Genomic DNA, 25,017 nt, shown 5'->3' on the forward strand with positions numbered 1-25,017 from the left:
AAAAAAAAAAAAAGAAAAGAATAAAAAAGAGCTCTTCTGATATTTGCTGTCTCCTTGGTTTGGGTTGAAGGACATTTCCCATTGTTAAAAAATAAAAATGTGTGATGGGTGATGTACCTGGTGGTGTTTTGGTCAGACATGAATTGTTTTCTCAGGGAGGGCAGAGGAGGCCAGGCAGGGTGGGACATGTGGAGCTGGAGGTGGATTTGTGATTTCACCTTTGGTGCCCAAGACAATGGATTTATTACTAGCACTAGTTTCTAGTTTTAGCATGATCTTTATATTTTCCTGACTGTATGAGGCACCCAGAGACAATATAGATTGCAATTATTTTTGTAACAGAATAACAGGCATGTAGAGATGTAAACAGATTTATTTCCCAAGTGCCTTGTCTTTGAATAATGCTTTTCCATCTGCATTTTATTGATGCTTCCTCTGCCCAGAAAACCTTATTTTGTTATTCTATTTTAAAGCCCATAGAATCTTTATTGATTGTTTTTCTATTTAGATGTTTGCAGACCTTTCCAATTTATGAATTTCAGTACTGTGCAGTTTGCAGGATCCAAGAGATCCATACTGAAGACACCAACCAGTTTTGCAAAGCTGCATTAGGCCTGCTACTGTTACATTAATGAACTTTACTGGCATTAATGAACATTATTGGCATCCCTGCCCACAGCAGAGGGGTTGGAACTACAAAATCTTTGATCACTTCCAGCCCAAATCACTCTGCAGTTCTAGGATTTATTATGCTAAAGTATTAAAAGACTTTTTAGCATGTCTTTCTAATGTACTTCTAAACTAGAAGGTGATTTCAGACGGTAATTTGAAGCAGACCTTTAAAAAATATCAGCTAATTTTCCAGACAAAATAATTGAGGCAAAAGTATTACCTTACAATGAAATCCAATTCCAATTCAAAAATTTGAATCTCTTTTATTTTTTCTGAAATTTGTGCCTGCTGCTAACAGTAATGGTAACTTTTTTCAGTGTGGCTTCATGTTTTAGAAGAAATAAATTTAAAGTTCAGTTTTAAATAGCCATGAATGTGGAGCCCAGCAGTTGAAGGTTGTGTGGTGCAATCCAGCATTGCCAGAGCAGACACTGCCCCTCCCCTTGCTCTTTATCTCTGTGTTTCATCCTTAAGAAAAGTGGTCAGAGAAAATATTTCTTTTTATTAAACAATAGAAATAAGGGATAATACTGAAATCAATTTGCTGCAGCTGGTTTTGTGCTATATAGTGGAACACTGCTGACTGCCGTGGTTGCATCTGAAAAGCTTTTCATATCTAAAGATTGACTCCAGGCAAAGGTGAAAACAAGAGCAACAAAGCCAAAGGAAATGATGAGTCAATTTTCTGAGAGGAGAGGTGGAGAGAAAAAAAATATTTTCCTTACTAAGCTTAGCAGGATGGGACAGGAAAGAACTATTTTCAGAAAAATAAAAAGACTTTTCATCCTCCTGCCTTAGTTTTACTCAGAGTATTTTTATTTCTTCAGTAGTACAAGTCAATGCCAAAGAATATTTAATCCATCAGGTTCATGATCCTGAAGGTGTAGCTTTCCAGTGGAATGCAGCAAAATAAAGTGCTTTAAAGACAGGGGTCAGCCTGGGGTTTGCCACCACCCTTGTTCACTTCTTGGTGTGTATTAAACGTTATTCTGTGGTCAAAAATCTGGCAGTGGAGGGAATATTCCACCTGATCCCAGGAATGCTGGTACTTGTATTGGGATTTAGCCACCTGAGGCTGGAAGGTGTCAGGAAATCACCTCCACTGCCCTGGCCCCAGAAAATTGTGTCACAAGTGGTGCTGTGCATCCCTAACCACAGTCAGCACTCTCTGTTTTGTTTCTGCTTTTGTTTGCTTTGATTTATAGCAAAAATATAAATCAAAGGGTGGTTTGGAAGATGTCTTGGGTTTTTTTTTGTTTTGTTTGTTTTTTTTTAAGCTGATCAATCCTGAGATAATAGTTGATTGTCTGTTAAATATTCATTGTCTACTGCCTTTGTTTTAGAGAATTTCTGCTATACCAAAGATCCCTTTCTTCAAGATTGTGTCTTAAAAATAACTTTTAGTCTATAAACTGAAGGGCTTAAAAAGGATACATGGGGTGATCAATGCTACTTTGGTTGCTGGAAGTAATACCTCATGTTCTGAGAGACATCTCCACATTAATATGTAAGAGGATGTGGCATTATAAAGCACAGAATTAAAATATCTATTTTATACTGTCATTCATCTTAAAACTTCCTGGCTGAAGCACGTTGAATTTTAAAAGAAATTAATAAGTTACACATTTATTCCACCTGAAATGTCTGTGTGTTATTATTTCTCCTCTAGCTGTTGTTTGAGGTTCCAGCTGAAATGAAGGTTTTAATAGATACTGAATTTACACATAATAAGACACAGTACATGCCCAGTAAAATTTACAATAGACTTCAGAGAAAATGTTCAAAAGGTCAGAGAAGGGAAGTGCTGTTATCTCAGTTTAATGAATAGAGAACTAAAGCACAAAGAACACAAATAATTTCCTCACAATCACTCAGGAAGCCTATAGCAGGAATGAGAATGACACCTGCATCTGAAGAGATGAGATGGCTTGATTAGCAAAAAAAAAAATTAAATTTCCCCTTAGTTTTTTTGTTAACTGAATTGAAGTACTTTGTAATTCTTGCCTGAAAGAAGCTGTAGAAATAATAATGGTCATAAATAGGTACAGTAGTTTCACGAATACAAGCCGCACGGATTATAAGCCGCACCCCCGGTGCCTCGACAATGTTGCTGTCTTTGTCAATAGATAAGCCGCACCCCGAATATTAGCCGCACTTTCGTTCGTCGCGAGAATCCGTGCGCAGTTTTCACAAATTGGCCAATTAGTAACAGGATCGCGGCATAGCGGGCTTTACTGGCTCGGGGCGGGGCCAGGCAGGCTCGGCCCGCTCATGGTTGCCGACGGGGCCGGGTAGCCCAGCTCAGCGCCACGGCTCGGCGGGGCTGGCCGGCTGGTGCTGCCGCCGCCGCCGGGCTCGCTGGCCCCCCTCTCCCGTCAGCACCGCCCCGCTGCCGCTTTCGCTCGCCCCGCTGCCGCTTTCGCTCGCCCTGCGCCGCGCCTCGCGAGCGCCGCGCCCGCCCCGCGGCGCTTTCGCTCGCGGCGGCGGCGCTTCGCTCGCGGCGGCAGCGCTTCCGCGAGCGGCGGCGGCGCTTCGCTCGCGGCGGCGGCGCTTCGCTCGCGGCGGCGGCGCTTCATGAGCGCCGCTTTCGCTCGCCCCGCCGGCAGGGCTGCCGCCGCCACCACCAGGCTCGCCGGCCGCCCCCTCCCGTCTGCACCGCCGCCGCGTTTCCTCGCCCTGGCCGGCACTGCAGGCCCCCGCACCGCCGGGCTCCCCCACGCTGCTGGCCCCGATTCTGCTGGGCTTCCCCCGCTGCCAGGCAGCCCCACCCGCCGGCCTTCCTGCTTCTGCCATGCTCCCCTGCACTGCTAGCCCCAGTTCTCCCGGGCTCCCCCGCCATGCTGGCTCAGGCTCTGCCGCCCTCCCTGCCCCGCCCTGCTGGCTCAGGCTCTGCCGCCCGCCCCCCACACTGCTGGCCCCGCCTCTGCCAGGCTTTCCCACCTCTGCCGGGGCCGGCCGGGCTCCAGCTTGGCTTGGGGCTGCCGCGGGCTCTCACTTCCGTGTTGGCAGCTTTTAGAATTTTGTTAATGTATTAGCCGCCCCGGAATATTAGCCGCACTTCCGGGTTTCCACCAAAATTTTGGTCAAATTGGTGCGGCTTGTATTCGTGAAATTACTGTAAGTTTAAAAGCATCCTGGCTTGGCTTAGGGATAACACTTGAAGGTGAGCCTTCAAGGGGGGAATATCAGAACTCAGTGGTGCTGCCAGATAAATTTACAGAAGCAAATTTTGAGAAGCTGTGGGCTTGGTTTTGGTGAGGGCTCTGGATGGTTTCAAACAAGAGTAATTTTCCAATTCTGGAACTTGAATATTTCTTTAAAAATGTTAATAGAATGAGTCTTCTAAAGGCACCAGGATAACTTGTCTCGTGGATGGATGTAGGTAAAAGTGTACTGCAGGGGCATCAGTCACACACTGAGTGTTGATTATATTTCATAAACTGTACTGGGCTGGATTTTTGCTTTTAACCTCCAGATGCTTCTTCTAAAGGACTATTCTAATAACTAGCACCAGATGTTGTTGGTAGTCTGACTTACTTTTGTAATTGTGCTGATCTGTCTGTCTGGTGTTCTGCTAGAAGTAATGAAAGTTCCCTTTATATGAAAATTGGATGTTAAAGAGAGTCACTGAGTCTTTGTTCTGGCACATCACTTGAATGGTAGGAAGCTTACTGGTGGATGTGGGTTTTGTTTGTGATCCGGAGGCTGCCAGCACAGCCCCAGCATGGTCACCCCACATCTGAACTGCTCCTCCTTAAGGGCAGGCAGATCTCCTTAGTCTCTTAATTCCAGCAGAGCATCCATTTATAACAAATATTAAAAGGTAAGGGTCTTCAGGTGTTATTTTATGTTTTCCCTGTGGTGTTGCTCCTTCCCTGGAATTATCATTTTTCTTCTCTCTTTAATGCTCCAGGGAGCAGTTTAACATGTTGACTCTTGTACACAAACAAGCACATTCTATTTCAGCACTTCATTTTCTGTTCAGCACAATAGGCATGGCAAAAAAAATTAGGAGATTTTTATGGTGAAGCAACCTGCATATCAGACACCTTACTCTGCATTTTCTAAATGCATTGCATGTGGAGTCCAAGGTGATGACAGCTACTCCTGGTGGAAAAATTGGCTTTGAGTTTCTTTTTTGTTACCAGAGACAATTCCAGTAACAAGAAGTGAGGCAGGTGTTAACGTGTCTGCCAAGTGTGTGACATTTTGGTGGTGCAGAAAGGATGTGACTGAGAGGGAGGGGGGGAAGCTGTGTGCTGAAATACCTGCTGGTGGCAGCCAGTGCATTTCCTCCAAGAGAGAAGCTCAGCAAACCGATTTTTCACTGTCAACAAAACCATTCTGCAGTGATTTTCTATAGTAACACTTTCCCAAGTCAAGTTAGTCCTGTGTGAAGCCCTATTCTGAAAAATGTAAAGGGTGTCAGGAAGTTTTGTGATATTGATCTGTGATAGATGGTGGTAGTGTTTAGTGAAGTACTTAGGTGCTTAAAATACACAAAACATTGCTGGAAGTGAAGGCAGCGTTTGATAAAAGCAGGGATTGCCTTTTTACTCCTGCTGAGTGGTGCAAACAAACCTGTTGTATTTTGAGCACAGTGGATTTTCTCACTGTCTTCTGAAGGGATGAGGTCCTGGACAGTGACTGAACACACCTAACACCTCTGAGTTTCAGAGTTTACATAAATGATGCAAATGATGGATTTGGGTTCATAAGGGTTGGGTTTTTCCTGCAAATCTCATTGTATACATAATGTACATGTGAAATTGTACATTGATGCAGGATAACACTTCCTGTGCTGGTACAGAATTACATACTCTTCTGTGCATCACCTAGGACATGCAAGGTATTCCTTCTCTCACAGGTTAAGAAATAACCTTGATCTCTGCACTTACAGCAGATTTTTTTTAAACACAAGACAGCATCAAAACTATTGGTATGACTCTATTTGCATTCATGGGGAAAAAATTCAGTCTTCTTTTAATATTTCCTTTTTCACAAACACAGGTGTCATTTCATAATCTGCTTAGCCTTTGTTTTCTCTCTGATCTGGTGTGCAAGTACTTTTCTTAGGGATATCTCTATGTGCTAGGTAACTCAGGCAGTCCTGTATTTTTTATTTTTCTTTTGTAAGTCAGTTAAAATGCTCACACGGGGTAAAACTCAAAGATATCACGCTGTTTAAAAGGCATTAAAATAAAATGGATTTTTCTGCATTTCCAAGTGTTGTATTTGAGCTATAATTATTTTTCCCCTAAAAAGTGTATTTTCTCATTTCATATTAGAAGCAAGAAATTAATTTAGCAGTGTGAACAGAGAAGTTGGAGAATAAAAAGGACCCAAGACACTAAGCATCAGTTCCTAACTCAGTTGTAGAATAATCATTCTGGAAATGATGTCTAAAAACAAATCTTCTTGTACTTTTACCAATATTCTTCCTCCTCCTACAAGGAGTAATGGCTTTAAAATGAGAAAAGGCAGGTTCAGGTTAGACATTTAGAAGAAATTCTTTTTTCAGAGGGAGATGGAGCACTGGCACAGGTTGCCCAGGGAAGTTGTGGATTCTTGCAAGTGTTCAAGACCACTTTGAATAGAAATTTGAGTAACCTGGTGTTGTGGAAGGTGTCCCTGACCACGATAGGAGATTGGATCACATGAGCTTTAAGGTCCCTTCCAATCAAAGTGTTCTGTTTGATTCCTCTAATTTTTCTCTTTCTCTTCTCCTACTACTTAAATAGATTTATTTGAGGTGCCTGAATGTGGTGGGGTGGGGAGCAGTAGAGTTGTTCTCTACCCAGTCTGCTGATTTGGTTTGGTTTTTTCTCACCTGTACACAAGGTAAGGTCTGTGTAAGGCCAGTGTCTGGTAATCTGAACAATTGAAGCTCCTGCTAGCACATTTCCTCCTTGCCATGCTGGTTTTTAATCAGAACTGCTGATTAAAATCTCTGGCTACAGCCATCCTTATGGAATTTACAGCATGGTTTCAGAAGAGGAGAGCTACCTGGAAGGAAGGTGTTCCAGCCATAACTGATTCCATTCACAGCCTTTGCTTTGTTATTCCATGCTCTTTCCAGGTGATGGATAATTATTTGTAAAATATTATCTGAGCTACCCATGCAGTATTTTCCATAAAATTCACTTTGTTTTCACTCTTAACAGTTGCTTCTCAATTCTGTTCTTTTATTGGGCCAGGTAAGAACGGATTTATAATTTTTCTCAGTGTAAGCAGCCAAAAGTAGTGAAACCTGCATTTTAAAATGGGACCAGACTTGTAACTCTTAAATCAAAAACCAGACTTTTATGTGACCCCTTGCCACATAAAGTGCTTAATTGTTCAATTTTTTAGCTTACAGGTGCATTCCTTTGCTTTGAATTTTCCTTTCAGTGAGCAGAGTCCTGGGGAGCTGACCTTCCTTCGGGTAAGTCACACGCTGAAGAAATTTAAAATATTAATCAAGAGAAAACGCACAAATGTACACGTACTCATGTGCCCTGAAATGGGATCGTGCAGAACTCCTCACTGAAAATTATCTGGTCTCCATGGTTTAATAGCACTGCATTGACAAATTGAGGGCAGGGGAGTGATGTGGCAGTGGGAATTTCTGGAGATCAGTGAGGAGTGAGTTGTTACACACAACGTTGCTCCTCAGTGGTGGAAGGTGGTAATGGACAGGCTGCTGGCTCAGACATTAATCTTCTCAGCTACATCCATAAATGAAATGTCATGCCTAACAACTCCTCTTTTATTGGTATTTCATCTTAGCTTTCCCTGATTAAAATTAATGTCTGTGCATGTATGTGTAAAAATGGGGATTAAAAGATCTGCATATTCAGATGGTCAGAGATGATACATTCACACACACAGCCCAGCTTCAAAGAACAGACAGGAAAAACATAACTAGCTGCAAAAAGTCAAGGCACCTGTTCTTAACAAACATGACAACCTGCCAAAATTTCATCTTGAGATGTGCTTAAGACTGTGACAGAGATAACCAGAAATTACTGTGCACTGGGATAGCAAATTAAAATCCAGGAGTCAGTGAGGCCACAGGATATTGGATTTAAGACCATGAAGAGGTTGTCAGTGTTTTTGACATTTCATTGCTGGAAACATATCAGTGTACTCCATGCATGGATATATTTGAATGCTCAAGCTGGGTGAGAGGCTAAGCCAAATCCATAGGAAAACTTGGCATCATAAGCAGCTGAGCATCCCCAGTTCCAGCAGGCCATGGTTATAGCAATGCATAGATGAGAGAAATATGGCAAATATTATTCCAATGAACCAAAAGGGAGATGTTTCATTGAAATTACAGATTGGCTTTGGGTCCAGCTTGGTGTGACTGCTCTGCTGGTGTAGTATAAACGGGAAATAAAAGCAAAGTTCCAGGGAGTGACGTGGTTTGATCCCCACTGCCAGGTCTTGCTCCCCAAGCTTTGCCATGTGTAGGGGTGGGGCTGGAGAAGAGACACAAGGTACACAGAGTTTCCAAGTGGTGTGGGTTTGTTCCCTGTCTGTTCAGAAGCCACACGTTGATGTCATTGCTCTGAGCACAAATTAAATCCCTAAATTCTAAATTCCTCCGTTTTAGCTTGGCAATTAAGTCTGTTGAATTTTACTTGTCCCACCCTACTCACTAATCAAGCAGAGCATTTTGCATGTTCTCATACCTTGATCAGCTTTGACTAATTCAGAGGCTTTTCAGAAGAATGCTTCAATAAGCTGTGACAGAAAGGTAAAATTTTAATGAACTTCACATGTAGAACTTTAGGGTGTTTTGTGGATAACACTGTGAGACATGACTGACATGTTAAAGCATTTTGCCCTTTGCCTAGTGGAATTTATTAAACTTTTGCCTTAAAAAGGGGGCTATTCCTCATGAAACATAATCCCCCATCACTTCTGACCACAGATCCAACCTGTGCTATCTGACAGCAAATACACAGCCTCATCAAATCACTCCTCTTCCCACGTTCCAGCAATAATTTTGATGGAATCTGAATAAATTACCTTGCAAATGGTACAGCTGCTCTCAAACAGCAGAACTAATGAATTGTCATGACTGGAGAGAGGGAGAGGTGCCTTGCATCTGTAATCCCAGGCAGCTGACAGGATGGTGCCTGATCAGCTTTAGTCACCACTGCTAATTACAGGCTCAGAAATTACAGCCACTTTTAGGTTAATGGCTGGTAAACACCTAGAGACAACTTACAGCAAGAGAGGAACAGCCCTGCAGCTTGAAAAGGGGGTGGAAAGATATTTTGTGCTGCTGTGAGTGTCCAACCTGAGCCCTTAACACCCACGGCATTCTGGTTCCAAAGATATTCTAAATACAAAAACTAGGGACCTTTCCCCATTAATTTTATATATTTCAAACTGAGATATATTAATTCTTTAAAGGCAAGGGTACTGAATTGAAAGAAAGAAATCAGTTATTATTCTCCTCCATCAATTCTTCTCCTCAGCTAAATTTGTAATGTTGTAATGGAAAATGTCAGTGGTGTGATGGTTAGGCCAACAATAAAATCATCTGCTCCCTGTTTTTTATCTGAGGATACTAAATCTAACATGCCAGTTATATCTCTGGAGTGGGTTTGAGTGAGTGGTGAATGCCAGCTCAGTCAGCAGAGTTTTAAATCAATCCCAGTAAAATCCTTTGTACCTTGTCAGCTTAGAAAATGTTAATGGACTACTGGTGAGCATGACTTGAATTACAATTTCAGACTTATATTTTACTGAGTCATCATTTTTGGTTTTTATTATTTCTTCTCAACAGTAACTGAGAGAAATTCTCTGGTAAACCAGACCAAGTGGTCCATACACAGATGCAGAAACTAAGGCAAAGGGGGTAAGTGAGAAAGGTAGGTAAAGGACACTAAAATGCAGTTAATTCAAGTAGACTTTGAATTTGTAATAGCTGCACAAATTTTTGTGCTGCATGATATTTATCAGCCTGAGATTTTTCCTTCCAGACCTGTTGCAGTATTCATCCTCTCTGCTATCCAACAGGGATGGCAAAATCAAAAATCAATGCAAGTCTTAATGCTCTGCTACTGAAATGCTCAGACTTTCTTTGATATCCCCATTTTGGAAATAAAAAAATCCAAGAACAGGAAAAAAACCACATGGACATTTTCAAAGCCACAGGAAGCTCTTTTCACTGGTAAGCTGAAGTAAATCAAGTTGTTTAATTTATCAAGATGACCACAGAGATGGGATTTAATTGCTGTTATGTGAATAGTTTATTGTTAGCTGAAAGGAGGGATGGTGAAAGGGCCCCTAATTTTTCAGGGAAGAGCATGAAGTATTCTGATTTATGAGCAAATTCTAATGACACACCATGCTGAAATCTATAATATGTCAAAAGTGATGAAATGAGCAGAACAGTCCAAAGAGACAAAAGGCAAGTTTAATTTTTCTCTACCTTATCATATCTAACTTCTGGAAACAATACAGGAGAATACTGCAAGTGAAACTACATGCAGTAGAGGGTTCAATTCTTTATTTGTGTTACTCTGTGATACATTTGACTGGGGATTCTTTACCTTTTAAAAAGTGAAAATGGACACATGAGCTTGGGGCTCTGAGCTAGAAGTGTTTTTTAATAATCTGAAATGTGTACTAAGCTTGGTGTGATATCTAGGTAAAAAAAAAAAAACCAAACCCAAAGTTATTTCATCTGAATTTCTTGTTTCTTCCTGCTCTGTTCCAGTCAGTTCTGGTGGCATTTGAAGTGTCACACTATTGGTGTGTGAATGCAAAACAACCTCAGTGTTGGAGAACTGTCTAAAATTCATCCCAGATCTCTCAAATTTCGCTTCTGTACAGAGAGATCTTCTCTGCAGACATCTTCAGGCACAGAGATAGTGTGAAAAACTGCAAAATATCTTTTTATAGCTTCAGAATGAAAAGTGTAAAGATACAGCTTGGTAATTCATTCAAACTTTAGAAAGTTATGAATATGCTTACATTTAGGTCACTATTTACATATATGGGAGCTTTTCAGAGGGAAAGCCTTTTTATAAATTCTGTTTGAGGGAAAAGTAAATTGCTGATAACTGTTAAAATTTCTTTGAAAAACTCCTTAAACCAGTTCTTACTATGGCTTTCCTAGAAGGAGCTTTCCTAGTTGCCTGATAAGTAAGCCATTGCAAAATAAAAAGATTATTCAGAATTGTATTTTCACCCTCAGTTTTGTGTGTGGGCCCTTAGAGTCTGCTTGGACTGTGGTCAAATGAATAAAGGGATTAACATCAACAATTTTTCCTATGGAGAAGCTGAGGTTTCCCAGTGGCTGCTTCCACCACATTCAAGCTGCAGAGGAATTTGGCATAAATAACCTCCTACAACACATGTAACAAAGATTTAGAAGTGCCTGTTAAACAAAAGCATCTTAACACCATTTTTTTTATTAAAAAAAAGAGAACTCAAGGACATGTGGCATGTTCAGATAATAACGATAAAAGAAAAGCTTGGATGAAACAAAACCTTGTAGTAACGCCTGTAAAATCCCCTGGCACCATCAGGTTTTGCAGTGTTTCACTCCAGCTTGCACTTATGCTAATGAACACTTGAATATTTCAGTGGTTCTGTGTGTTTGCTTCAGCCTGACCCAACAGTATGCTTTTAAGGTCTCATGCTCTGGGATAAAATGATGCCTACACGTGGAGCACATGTTCCTTATTCCTCACTTTTAGGAGTCCCTGGGACCAAGCCTGCTTGTTGAGAGTTGTTATTTTTTCCTACAGCTGATGGGCTGCTGCTATTGCAGACATCTCTCCAATGGTCAGTGGGATGATGAGACAAACACCTGTTTATTTGCAGATGGTGCCCTGCACAGTTCTGTGAGGTATGTGTTAAATAGCCTTGAATGACTTGGAAGCAGTGCTGGAAAAAATATCAACATCAAAACTTTCAGCAGTTCCACTCCCATCAGATTTTTAGACCTGGCTGGGCATAGCAGAGCACAGAAAGGGGAGGATTTCAAGATTGCAAATGTTCTGAGGCTGCTAACGTGCCATTTTTCAGCTTTGAAAGAAGTCTCCTGTAATACAGAAATGAAGAGGTTTACCCAGCAGAAAATAAGTGTTGCCACTTTATTGTTTTTGGCAGGAGATGGTGGTTTATCATTTGGACACATCAGGTACTTTCCTTGTGACTATCATGTAATTTAAATGACAGTGCTTCAAATGGTGACAAAATGACAAAGCACTGATCTGTGGTGGAAGGCTGGCTTGGAGAGAGAGCTGCAGCCAGGCAAAATTATTTTGAAAGGGAGTGGGAAGAGCACTTTGCTTTTGGTTTATTTATTTACTGGGTTTGCTGACTCACTAGCAGGGAACCAGGAGCTGTGAACCTTGATGAGAATGTCTCCAGTTTGTGTTGTATTGTGTCCATGGCACTCTGCTCCAACATTTTGAGGACTTATTTAGACAACATCGTTCATCCCTGTGAAAACTGCTGAAATCAACCCTGGTGCATTTGCTGTGGCTGCAATACTTGTATCCATCCAAATAGTGATAGAAAAGTTAAAACCCAAGGCATCATTTGTAAAGAAAAAAATTCATGGTTAAAACTCACTGCTGGTTTGAATTGTCACAGTTGCTTTTGAGATTCCTATGTAGCAGAGAGTTTTGCATTTTGGAGATACATGTTCTGCTGGACTTCCCTAGCCTTAGAAATTCCTGGAAGTGCACGGTAATTGCCTTGTGACAAACACTGTGAGCTGGTCAGTGACAATAGCTGGTGATGGGAAAGTATCCACACATCTGGGAATTCACTGCTGCCTTCAGAGATCCATAATCCTACACAAACTTTTTTCCTCAGAGCCTTGAGTGCATCTTAGAGGATGGGAGTAAGGATAGATTTTGTGGTCACAAAAACAAAAAAAAAGTGTCTTTTGTAGAAAAATAGTGTATGTTATAAATATGGTGATTATATGAAGTCTAGTAAAAGTCCATCTGACTAAAACACATTCGTTTCAGCAAGGACTGAAGTTAAATGATATTCTTAAAGTGTACAAACACATACCAGACAAGTGTTAGTGAATGATATCTTAGAAACTATCTTAGAAACTGGAGCTACTGCCAAAATGTAACACAGCTCTTTAAACTGAAATTAATAGGCATCATGTGCCACTTGATTTTTCTTGTGCCATTTTCGCTGCTGTTCACAGGAAAGGCTGTGAATGTGGGATTGATTTACAGTGGGAATGAGGCCTGGGATTATCCTGTTCCTCATCTTGCCAATGGGATTTCTTTAAAAGCATCCCTGCCCTCCTTCCCACCCCATGTTCCTGGGTCAGCACATGTGGGGAGGTGAGGGAAGTGTTAAAACAAATTTTTATGTGCTGGCCCTGTAACCCAGTATGAAATCACTGATACTCAGGTCCAGGAGGAAGTATCTTTCTCTGGGCATTTAGGAGATGTGAATTCTCTGATGAATTCTCTGACTGACTGGTGTGTGCTTGTGCTTTACAGGTTTGATCTATTCAGTGGCCATGGCCAGCTGTAAAGTGCCATCAGTGGAACAGCATCATGACTGGAGCTGCCCAGCACCCTCCAGATGAACGAGTGGCTCTGCAGGTGCTGCTGGCCTGGTGGCAATTCTGGAAAGCAATGCCAGCTCCTGTGGATGGTGGGATCTTGGTCAACACATTATATGGTGTTAAGGAAAAAGCTTTTGTGCCTAGGAATTATTCTATGGCTCTGTTCAGTTTGAACTGCTCTCATTTTTTTGTGATTTGCTTATATTTCTGAACAAAGATAAACTGTCAGCCCCCCCAGAAAGGGCTCATGCCTACCCCTCTGAAACAAAGCATTAAATCCCAAACCACCTGTGCTGTAGGAGACTCAGATTTGCCAAGTCCTGCTCCAAAACTGCTTCACTGGTGTGACTGGTCAGTGATGCACTTCTGAGATTTAAGATCTAGTTTCTTGCTTCTACCTTGCAGCCTGTGGTTTTAATCTTCTGTGGAGCTGTGCTGAACAGAACAGCTGGCCTGAAATTGGAGGAGATTGCTGCAACCACTTATCTCTGTGGGTGTTACTCCTGCTCTCAGCATTATTGCAGTTAAAATGGTTATCATTTTCATCTACAGTGGCTTCCTAAGACAAAAATAAGCATGTGCCACTTACCTTTTCAGTGTTATTGAATCATTTCAGTATAGAATGATTTACTTTTTTTTTTCTTGGCTTTTTTCCCTGCTGATCCAGGAGAAGTTGTGCATTGTTATCGCTCTCACGCTATTTAGCAGAAGGGAGCAGGATCTAAATAAGCTTAAAAGTTTCTGATTACCATGATTGAAGTGTCAAAATCCTTTACTCTAACAATTGAAAAAAAAAAAAAAGAGAGATCCAAATTCTTTTATAACCATGCATCCAAATTCTAGAGGTTATTCAGATCTCACTCCACTGCCTGCTTTTCATGCCACATTACTTTTCTTCTAACTTTGAATGGCCCTGGGGGGGTGCCCCTCTTGTTGAGTCATAACTCATAAAATTGGGAAGCCATACTGAGTGGTCATAGTTCAAGAAAGTTTTGGAAGAGGATTTATATTGAGAGATTAGGACTTGAAAATCTGATTTCCATTATTATCTTTAGAAAAAAATTCTAGTGGGACCTTATATGATCCTTTAATCAGTCTGAGTGTGGTCTGCATCCTGCCAAGGCTAATAAAGGTGTTTATTTTGACTTTGGTGAACTTCCTCATCCACTAAGTGGGGCCATTGCTTTCTTGTTTCTCTTCTTTTTCTGTCTAACAAATGCCTAATGTACATTTAGGCATCCAGGAACAACCAAACACACAAGTAATACATACAAGTAATGCTTCTAATGCAGGAAGAGAAACCTTTTGAAGGTCAAGTTACCCCACATCCAGAAAGCATTTGTCATGCCCTGGGAATTGATCTGAAATCTGATCCATCTTGGAGAATAAACCACCCCAGAAAGATTGCATTAGGATATCTCTTACAGAAATTCCCTGTGGAGCTGGTTTCCTGGAAGCAGCCCTAGGTGTGGTGTGGGTAATGGGGCTGGGGTTCTGGGAGGGGGATTGTGTCTGAGCAGCAGCAGGGACATCAGAAAGAGCAGGGAATCCATCAGTGCTGGCACAGGGAGGGACTGAAGCCCCTCCTTGCAGCTCTGGAGAGCTGGGCCACTCTTCAGGGATATCCTCACAAATGTTAGCACATGGACCTCCTCCTGCAAGTTTTAATGCCAGTACTTTCCACTGGATAACTTTTAATATACAAATGATATCAGCTCCATGAAAACTTTAAAATAGGAAGGAAGAGGATGATTAAGTCCTGAGGGTTGCTCCCATATTAGAGCTCCTTGTACTGCAAAGGCCATGTAAATAAAAAATGAGCATTTGACTGTTTCATAAAGCTAAGCATATTTGATAGTGTCAGATCATAAAACCCTTGTCTTTTGGGGAGCTAGGTGTGGTAATTGTAAGTGTGTCAGATTTATTCTAGGAATTCTTTGTGTTCATAATTTGTAATTGCTTTTATTACTTGTAACTCAAGGCAGATGTGCATAAAGCAATCAGTAATTTGTCCTCTAGCCACATGATTTCATGTAACTGAGCCAGCACAGAAAGGAAGCAAAGCCCCAGGATGAAAGCTCTGCCTGGAATTACCTGGGATTAAATGGTGAACACAAAAAGGGTGTTAATAAGAAAATAGTTGAGGGCTAGCACAGTTCTCCCCTGAGGAGAGGCTAAGACACAGCCTTATACCCTGGTGGATCTGCTCTGTGCCTCTTTAGCCATTTTTTGTTTAAATGGCTTGTGCCAATGTGGGCTGGAACAAATGGAATGGACGTAGGGGGTAGGAAAAACACCCCTTCTGCTCTAATGTTCAGTTTAAAGGGATTTCCAGACAAAAAGAAAGCTGAATACAGTGCACAATACAATTCCAGCTATGGAAAGGAGCTGGCTTGGAAAAGAAGGTGGCTGAGACTGAAAGCAAACAGAGCACAAGAGAAATGTGAAGTGCTGACTTATAAACTGTGTATTTCTCCTGCTCTGTCACTTTATTCATAATACTCTGTCTTTAAAGTAAATAAATAAACAGTCTGGATTGTTTCTCCCATTTTTCTTTTGCCATTTGTATACTTTATTCAAACCATTTCTTTTGAACAGCTTTTTGTCTTTCTTTCCATGGCAACAAAGAGCCAGGGTTCCTTTGCAAAAGCAACACACACCCCCCCCTCTTTGTGCTAAGGTGGGTACAAATCCACACCTGTTGTTAGCACTGCTACCATCATTGACCAGTAATGATGATAATGAGACAGCTCCAGCAATGCATTATTAATATGATGGTGTTACCCACAGCAAATGCTGACCTCTGGGTTTTATTACACTAAGGCAGCCTTAAAATCTTCAAATCATTTACAGCTTTATCACACATTTTCAGGAGCTGTTATTGCTCAGCCATTCCTCTTTTTCTTCCTCTTGCCTTCTCTGATGAGCAAGGATCTTTGATGCTTCCATTTTCTCACTGGTGAAAGGATCAAACAGCCCAAAATCCACAGGGCTTTGAAACAGGAGGAGCACTGCAACAGGGAGATGAGAGTCAGTGAGAACAGACATGCATTGGTCTGGAGCTTCATTGTAGCTGATATTTGTGAGCATAAAAGCATTAAGGAGAAGTAACAATGGCATTTTTAGATAAGATAATAGTGGATTTTAAAAAGTTAATTTTGTGCTAAATACCACTTACTATTATGTCTTGCAGTAAATTTCTAACTATTGTGAAGTGATAATCAGTTTTCTTTCCTGTGAAAGGATCCATAGTCTGAGGAGACTCTTGAGTGGCAGCCTAGATATGAGAAATGTTATTTGAATTAGGCATTCTTATCCATGTTTATAGTATCTCCCTTTTAGGCCTTCTTCAGAAAAGAACATGCAATAAAAATGTTACTGCACCAGCTTGTATGCCTGAAAGGTCAATTCTTCTTTTTGTTCTAACTTCATCAGTTTCTTTAATAAAAGATATTAACTCTCTTCACAAACCTGTCTCACAGAGAGAAGAAAAATATCCCCAGCTCCAAAGAAAATATCACTTCTATTTAATGATTAAAACAAATCAGTGTGAGAGAAGACATAAGGCAGCTACCAGAAAATTCTGGTGAGTAGCAAGCTATAAAAGCTTCAGTTTTCTGGCCATTCCGAAAGTTTGGTTTTGTTTTCTTAGTGAAATTGAGCACAATAAAGCAAGAAATATTTTAAGGCCATGGTTCATACATCAGGAAAATAATTCTTTCTTCCTGACAATGTGGATTGTGCCCTCCTTAATTCCAGAAGGTGCTACAGCAGCTCAGCACCAATCCCATTCCCTCAGCCTGACTCATGGAACATCCCCTCTGGCAGAGAGATTACACATTATTACCAATAAGATCATTCTAATACTAATAATTAATCATGATTAATAGCAAACAGTCATTACATTTCCATAAAATATAACAACTGTGATATTAAAATAGTATTTTTTCTAAGAAATATGTAAATAGTTAATACTAATTAATAGTAAAAACCAAAAACCATTGCAGTTCCATAAAATGTAGCAGTAATTAATAGTAATTAATAGTAACAAATTCTATTACATTTCTATTAAATGTAACAACCATGATAGTACAATAGTAATTAAGACTAGATAGTAGTAGCAAACAAAAATTATCACATTTCTATTAAATGTAACAGTAATTAACAGCAACAGAAACCATTACATTTCCATAAAATCTGCTGGTAATTAATAGTAAGGGTCATTGCATTTCTATAATATAATTTATGCAATATAATTTATACAATACCTATCTATAAAATACAATATTAATAAGAGCAATGCTAATATGCTGTTAGCCTAGTGCAGGTGACCAGACCTGTGGTGTTTATACCAAGCAGAGCACAAACCTCAGTTCCAATTTGGAGCTGGTGCATTTTTGCTCCAGGTTCAGCATTAAATTCCACCCCTCTCTGGTTGTGAACATGAGACAAGTGACAGGGAAAAGCCAAGCCTGTGCAGGGCTCATCAGCACACTGTGCTCTGCATGGCCACTGCTTGATTATTCAGAGGTGTTTGTGGAAAATAAGTCTAAAGTTCAGCTTTGGGGGATGATCACTCTTTCTGCACCATTTAAGCCCATCGTCTCAGTCCTGAGTGGTACTGATTACAATTCATGGGCAGCCCCAGTCATTTTGTGAATGGAAGGGTGAGAGAGATGTGACCCTCCCATAAAGCAAAGCCCATGCTGCAGTGAGCAGTGGGCTGAAGGTTTGGGGGGGGCTGCTCCATGTGGAATCAAATGCATCTCATTGCTGCCATGCCTCCACATTTAAACAGCCTCATTTTTAAATCACCACATAATTGTGTAATTGTGGTGTTCCTGTTCCCTGTGATGAATCAGGGTCTCCTGCCTAATGGTTCTGTGAAAATAAAACTGCCTGAAAGCATCCCCAGCTCTGTGCTGTCTCTGGGGCCCTGGAGCAGGTAAATGATGTTCGACTTGGCAACCACACCACACCTACAGGGCCACTTCACTTCTCATTCCAGGGAGGACATTACCCCTGACACCCCCATGTGTTTCCACAGGCCAGTCAGCTGCTTCTGATTTCTCCTTGAAGCAGCTTTTTTGCAGAGGGCTGCAGCCAGGAAGCTGCACAATTGCTGTCAAAGGAAGGCCAGTCCATGACAAAAAGGCTTGTTGGGCTCTCCTGAAAAAAATATATACCAAAAAAATATACCCAAAGGATTTTGAATAAGCAGGTGAGTCTCACTCTTCTTTTATGTCTTCCCATTTCACTAAAACACAAACCACTCACTAAATTCATGTAATTTGAGTCAAATTGGTATAAATGCCTGTAAAAAATAGGGATAACACCAATGATGATAAAGAAAAACCAGCTACATGTTACCAATCAAATACATCAGTAGATTTGGGAGAAACAGCTGGATTTGTACAAACAGGCTGTTTGTGCTTTGCTTCTTCACATAGAATCTCCAGAGGCAAATAAAACACAAGTAATTATGGGCAACTTCAGGTAATCTTCAGTTCTTTCACTTCACCCAAATGGGACTTAGCACCCAAATTTCAAATGCAACCACAGTCTGCTGTGAAACTGCACTGCCCAGGCTGTTGGCTCTGCTAAAGGCAAAAGAAAGAGAGGTTTAAAAGGTGAGTTCAGGCCAGCAGAAAGATCTGATGTGCTGCCTGTGCCTGTTCCAGCTACTCTTTTATTCCTTTTTTTTTTTTTTTTAAAGACATTTTCTCTTTGGGCACTCAGAAGCTTTTTACCAAAATCAGGTTTAATTTATTAAACAGATTTATTTCTGTACCAGTGTTTCAACCCAAATACTTATTGCCTTATCTTGGTGTTTTCTTCACTGATGTAATTGAAAGATATTCTTGCACTTCCTTGACTTGAATTTTGTTAAATAAGCCCAGCAAAGCTATTTGAACATGTCTCTGACAGAGATCCTGTCCTTCCTGTAATCAGCCTAGCAGTTCCTTTGTTATCCAGTCCAAAATAGTGATGTAAAAGTTCAAGGGGACTTTTAACACTGCTCTAAATGAAAACATATCAATAGCTTTTACAAGATTTTTTTTTTTGATTGTGCCAGAAATCATTACATGAAAAGTGCACTGGTTTTTTTTCTTGTCAGTGGCAAATGTCTGGGTCACAGGCACTGTAAACCTGAAATACTCCCAGGCCTTTCTTCTTTGTTTTTTTATCTTCTGTAACTTCCAAATTATGAACTGTAGAAGTTTTTGTCCCCTGGGACATGAATTTATGCAGTACATCTTGTGACAGTAGGATCCAAAGTACATTTCCTTGCATAATTAAGTGAATCTTGTTTTTGTTGTCGTACCTGTTGAAAGACATTTAGTTCCCTGTTTATACTGAGGCAGCCTTGACTTCTGTTTAGTTGAAAATTTAAAACAGGGAGAATTTTCCCACACGTTAATGAATATTTTAATCAGTATTGAACTGCAGCTCTCCTTTTATATCCCCTACCCTAATTTATTTCTGCCTCTGAGTGCTGTACAAAACCCATAAGGGGGACAAAGCCTGAGTAGACAGACTTCAAATGAACATTTTAGAGCTTTATCTTGAGAGGAAACCTTTGTAATTTGAATATACCCACGTTGAGAAGAGCTATTAAAACACATGGTTCTCTGAGCCACTGCTTCACCTCCCCACCCTGTCACACAACAAGCAGTGCACTCCATTCCTGTTGAGAAATTTAAATTGTGAACTCTTTGGCCCATGGGTTGTTACCTTTTTGCTTGCTGCTTTCACCCTTTTTAGTCCAAGAAGCCAGAGACCTTGACTGGACACAAAACCCACACCTCACACAAATTATCCCTGAAGTATTTCCAGAGCCTGTCTTTGGCATCACACAAGTTTATTCACCCACACTGGATGTGTCTCCAGCTCAAGGCAAACTAAACTTCTTGCATGATGCTCTGTCTTATTTATGAATATTTCAGTTTCTAACCTAATCTGTGCCTACTGGACCTTCTGTTTCTCACCATTTTTAAGGACAAATCAGTAATTTCAAAAACCAAGAATGCTTTCCTGAGTGGCCACCTGGCAATATGCAGACTCTGAGGCAAAGACTCAAAAAAAATTAGTGACTTTATGCTCCTACCTTATTACAAGATAATAAACACCACACCCATAAATTTTACTAAGCTGGAAACAGACTGGAAGACAAAGGAAAACGATCTCTAAAAGCTTAAGAAATATAATTTTACATGTTGAATGCCTCTGTGTTTTTAAGATTTTTAAAAACTGAACCAAAGTGTCTAAGATTTAAATGCCATCTTGAGCTGTCAAAAATCACTACAGATGTAGGTAAAATTATTTTTCATGTAGCAGAATCCAATTCCTGTGTCTTGCAGGGTTTTGGACACAAAACTGGCTGACAACTCACACTGCAGTTATATGAAAACATCACTGTCAAAAGCACAGACAATTGAAACATTTTTCTACTACATTTGTGGCAAAGAAAAGACTTTTTAAAAGCTTATAGTTGTAAAAAATAGAACATATATGAGAAAAACAATGTTTTAAGATTACTTCTTTTGCCAAGTATGATGTAAAAGCATCAGAAACAGATACTGCACTATTTCAAGAAGTCAGAAGAAGGTAAAGACTTGCAATTTGATGTCATTATATGAACACACTCTTATAATATTGTCACCATCTACTACTTGAGACAATGAAACCAATCCAAAAACTTCACCTTAAAAAAAATAGCATTTTATACTGGGGACAAAATGGATACATATGGCAACCCAGTGCACTATTCAAATTAATCCAGTCAATTCATATTTAAAACATCAATATTCTCAAATTTAGGAGAAAAAAAACTCTTTAAATAATCCCCCTATAGATGGCACTGCAATTAGTAACATGCTGAGTGTAAAATGTGAAGGGTTTTTCCTTCTCCTGTTATGGTTTAATATGTCTGAAGTATTCTCTTGCAGATTTCTCTTTTAAAGTCCAAATAACTTCAAGAACATGGGCTTTTCAGTGTGAAGTTGTTGATACTGTCATAAGTGTTATTGTTATTGTCATTGTGCCTTAAAACCCAAATGAGGAAACTACTTCATTATCTAGAGAATAGCAACCACTCAAGATATGGAATGGGAGGAATAAAGGGAAGATCTTTACCTCTAGACTTTCAGAACTTGAATGACATCTAGTATTCAGAATATATGAAACACTGCAAAATATCACTGTTCAGTGGGGAAAATAAAAGAGGGAGAGAGACAAAGCAGGATTTGAGATTAATTCTTGGATGCTTTTGAAGGACAAATAAGATAAATGTCTGCAAGTACAATGCAGATGCAAGGGGCATAAAGGTGCAAGGGGCTTTTATAGCACATTGGAGACTTTGTTTTGTCATAGAAATTTATGTTGAAAGGCTTTCAACATAACCTCAACACTTGCCTACAATTTAATTTCTTCCTTTATTGAGACCACAGAAAGTTTTCACAATGGAAAAGTACAGACAGCTGGAGGGAAAGAAACCTCACTTAAACACTACTGAATGAAACACAGATGTAGAAGGACAGCAGAGGTTCTTTTTGGTGGCAATTATGGTTCTGACAGTCTTTAATGTGATTTCCTACATCAAGAGGAGCCATCAACAAATAAGCATTTCCAAATTTTCATTGCTAGAAATGTCCTGTTCAGTTCTCCTAAAGGCGCAGATAATGTACAGGGTGTGGAGGAAAAGTGCTCTTTGCCTCATGCTGTTGGTTCTCACCCACTACATGGTGTTTGCTGATATGATCACACCATTTTCTATGGCAAAATGAGTTTGGTCAAAGGGTTCAGAATGTAATTAAGATCAGCCTAGAATAGTCCAGTGCCATCCTTAATTTTGGAGAGGATGGAGATCCAGGTTACTCTTATCCCTGTATCCATCAAGCTACTGGCAGTTTTGAATTAATGGCAAAATGGAATTGCTCAGGAGTTTTCCCATTCTTAAATATTTTACCCCTTAGTGCTTCCATTGGCAATGTGTACTTCAAAGAGATGAGAATATAGGTGATCCTGTAAAGTATTTTCAGACTAAGACTATTGTGACATGTATTTCACACTCAGTTATTGATGCATTAGGGAATGAAAAATATTAGAGACAGAAGGCACTGATAAGACACTCTGTTTATCTGAACTGAGTATGCAATCTGACTGGAAATTTCATTTAAGTGTCTTTGGAATTAAAGGCAGTTATCTGACCTCAATGCTTATGGTTTTCTTAAAATTGATATTGTAAGCAAAAAAAAAAACCAAGCTGAAGTATAAAAATTTCCCAAAGACCAAAGATTATCACAGCACTTTTGAAACTGCACAATTATAATGTTATTTGAAGTTATCTCCTTCTCTGTCTTCTATTTCTCCTTTTCACAGGAAAATTGAGCTGCTTTCTTTGTGGGGCCAAAGACTGAACTCACATAGAACGAACTCAGGAAACCTCAATGCCTTTTTGGGACAAGCCATGTCATTCCAGAGCACTGTGAGGAAAAGGAACCAGGCTGCTTCTGCACTGTAGAGCTACTACCACCTTTCTGCAAGCTTAAGGCTAGACCTGATGGAAAAAAGGATTCCCAGTCTGCCCCCAAGATGTTAAATACACACAGACAGCCAATCCAAATAATATGAAATTAAATAACATCCTCTATTCTGCACAATAAAACCAACTTGCTACAGTTGTGTCATTAAATGCCACATGCAGAGAGGATCAAGAATCAGAGCAGCCCATAGATTTTTCTCCAGTCCTGCCAGCAGCAGGTCTGCCTGCAACAAGGAATTCCTATATCCATGTGTTTCCTGTCAGCCTGTGTGACAAATGCAGCCCAGTCTTTGTGCTCCCAGCTAACAGAGAGAGTAAATGATATATAAGGAAAGATATATAAAGATATACAAAGATATATAAAGCCCTTCCTTGTTCCCATCCAAGGGTAGAAGTCATGGCACAAAGACAAATGGTCAGGGAGAGCCAGCCACTGCAGCTGTGAGCTGATTCAGAAAAAGCACAGCTTTATTTTATGTTTATGGCTTTGAACCTGAGCTAAATGTGTTTGTAAATGACTGGAGTGCCATTGTGGCTTGGCTCCTGTCTCCTGCTGCAAGCCAGGCTGGTGCCACAAGACCTCAATCCCCTCTGGGGGCATCCAGATGTTCGCTGTCCCAAACAGCAAATTCCCAGAAAGACTGGGGAGACCTGGGAAGAGACTGGCTCAGGAGGATTCCAGTGTGTCTGCAATGATCTGCCAGTGGTGTAGGACTTCCACTACCACTATGTCCAAATTTGTCCTCCAAGTGGCAATGACAAAAAACCTGGCTATCATTTTATCATTTGTGCAAGGCTCAGCTTCCTAAATTGCAGCGAAGAAAAACTAAAGGTCACACCAGAGTAAAATTTCACTTTTGCTCCTCCTGACTTGGTCTATCCCCTTCTACTTCCCACATTCTAGCAGAGGAAAGGTCCAGACTCCTGTAGAAATATATGGTGGTCTCAGTAAAACATTTTACACAAAGAAGCATATCAGAGGAAACTGATATAATTAGCCTCATCCCCAGACAGAAGGTGGAGTTGGTGTCCCTTGACTCCTCTCACTGTTGAAGATTTCCTAATGGGAATGATGACCCACTAGATGGGGTCAGACCTGTCTCACAGCAGTGGCCATGAAGTCCTGATGCTGACACCAACTTGAGAGCCTGGGTTGGGTCCAAGGTCCCATCCTATGTTTTTACTGATGATTAAACTTGAGCATTATTAAACCCAGCCAGACATTGGGCTTTTAAGCTCATACACCATGTTCACCACTGAACCACTGCTTGTGATATGTGTTCCTGTTAAATAATACACAAACCTGCAATTTCAGAAATTAAATGTGACAACTCTCAGGCAACTGGGGCAGCAATGATCATTCTAGAATAACAGCTCTGAGGTAGGAGATGCTGTACACTGTTGTTACAGGGCCTGTGTCCATAAAGCTCCTGTAAAATCCATATGCACAGCAACCATTTGCAAGTGGAAACAGTGGCTGATGTGTGCAATTGTTTATTCTGAATACAGAACAGACATCTGCATGAGCAAATCGATGTGCATGCAAATTTCCTCCAGAACTCACACAGACAGTTTTGAGCCAAAGTCACAAATGCGTTTTGGAATATTCCTGTTGATTTCAGGGATTTTGCCCACAGATGTTATTTCCACACCATTGACTTTACTCCACTGTTCTTAAATATCAAGTAGAATCTTAAGTTTTCTTTACTTACAGCACAGTTAAATTTATATTGAGTCAAACCAAGCCCAAATACTCTAAGAAGGGATAATCTCAAAAAGTAAGCTTGATAGTCATTAAATAATAAAACATGAATCATGCTGCTATTTATCTTCTCCTGCAGCGGATATTTGCAAGCAAAAATCAGGCATCTCTTCTATTTATTTACCTATTGTCCCCTCCAGGAAGTCTGTTTAATGAGGGGAAAAAACCTCCAAAGTCTTAAAACCTATGTGTATATCTTAAAGCTTTTCAGTAAAGAAAACTCTTCCTAAAACTCAAACGTGTCTCACATTTATATTTTGCTGTTGCTGCTAGCGGGAAAAAAAAAAAAAAAACCCACCCAAAAAACTAAGTGTGAAAATAAAATATGCTGAAAAGCTTTTGAATTCTGTAATTGTGTTCATGGTGCAATGGTTGGGGTTTTTTGTTGTTGTTGTTTAAATTGGAAGGCTCTCAATAATTGGAAAGCTACCAAGTTGCCTTCAGGCAGAAAAGTACCACCAACTCTCTAATACCATGCAAAGAACC

General features: G+C 40.3%; 1 long non-coding RNA gene across 7 annotated transcripts in view; it reads left to right on the forward strand.

The window, feature by feature from the left end:
- LOC116999030 overlaps nucleotides 1-24,816 on the forward strand; it is a 62,954-nt gene extending 38,138 nt beyond the window's left edge. For 4 of the 7 annotated variants that reach the window (XR_004418507.2, XR_004418506.2, XR_004418512.2 and 1 more), the window contains 3 exons: nucleotides 7,024-7,096; nucleotides 9,455-16,811; nucleotides 18,234-24,816. This is a non-coding gene — a long non-coding RNA (uncharacterized LOC116999030). The remainder of the gene's footprint in view (nucleotides 1-7,023; nucleotides 7,097-9,454; nucleotides 16,812-18,233) is intronic. The other 3 variants (XR_004418509.1, XR_004418511.2, XR_004418508.1) reach the window with 3 other exon arrangements.
- Nucleotides 24,817-25,017: the final 201 nt, after the last annotated feature.

The sequence above is a fragment of the Catharus ustulatus genome, chromosome 7, assembly GCF_009819885.2.
Source record: "Catharus ustulatus isolate bCatUst1 chromosome 7, bCatUst1.pri.v2, whole genome shotgun sequence".
In the NCBI taxonomy this organism is placed as follows: domain Eukaryota; kingdom Metazoa; phylum Chordata; class Aves; order Passeriformes; family Turdidae; genus Catharus; species Catharus ustulatus.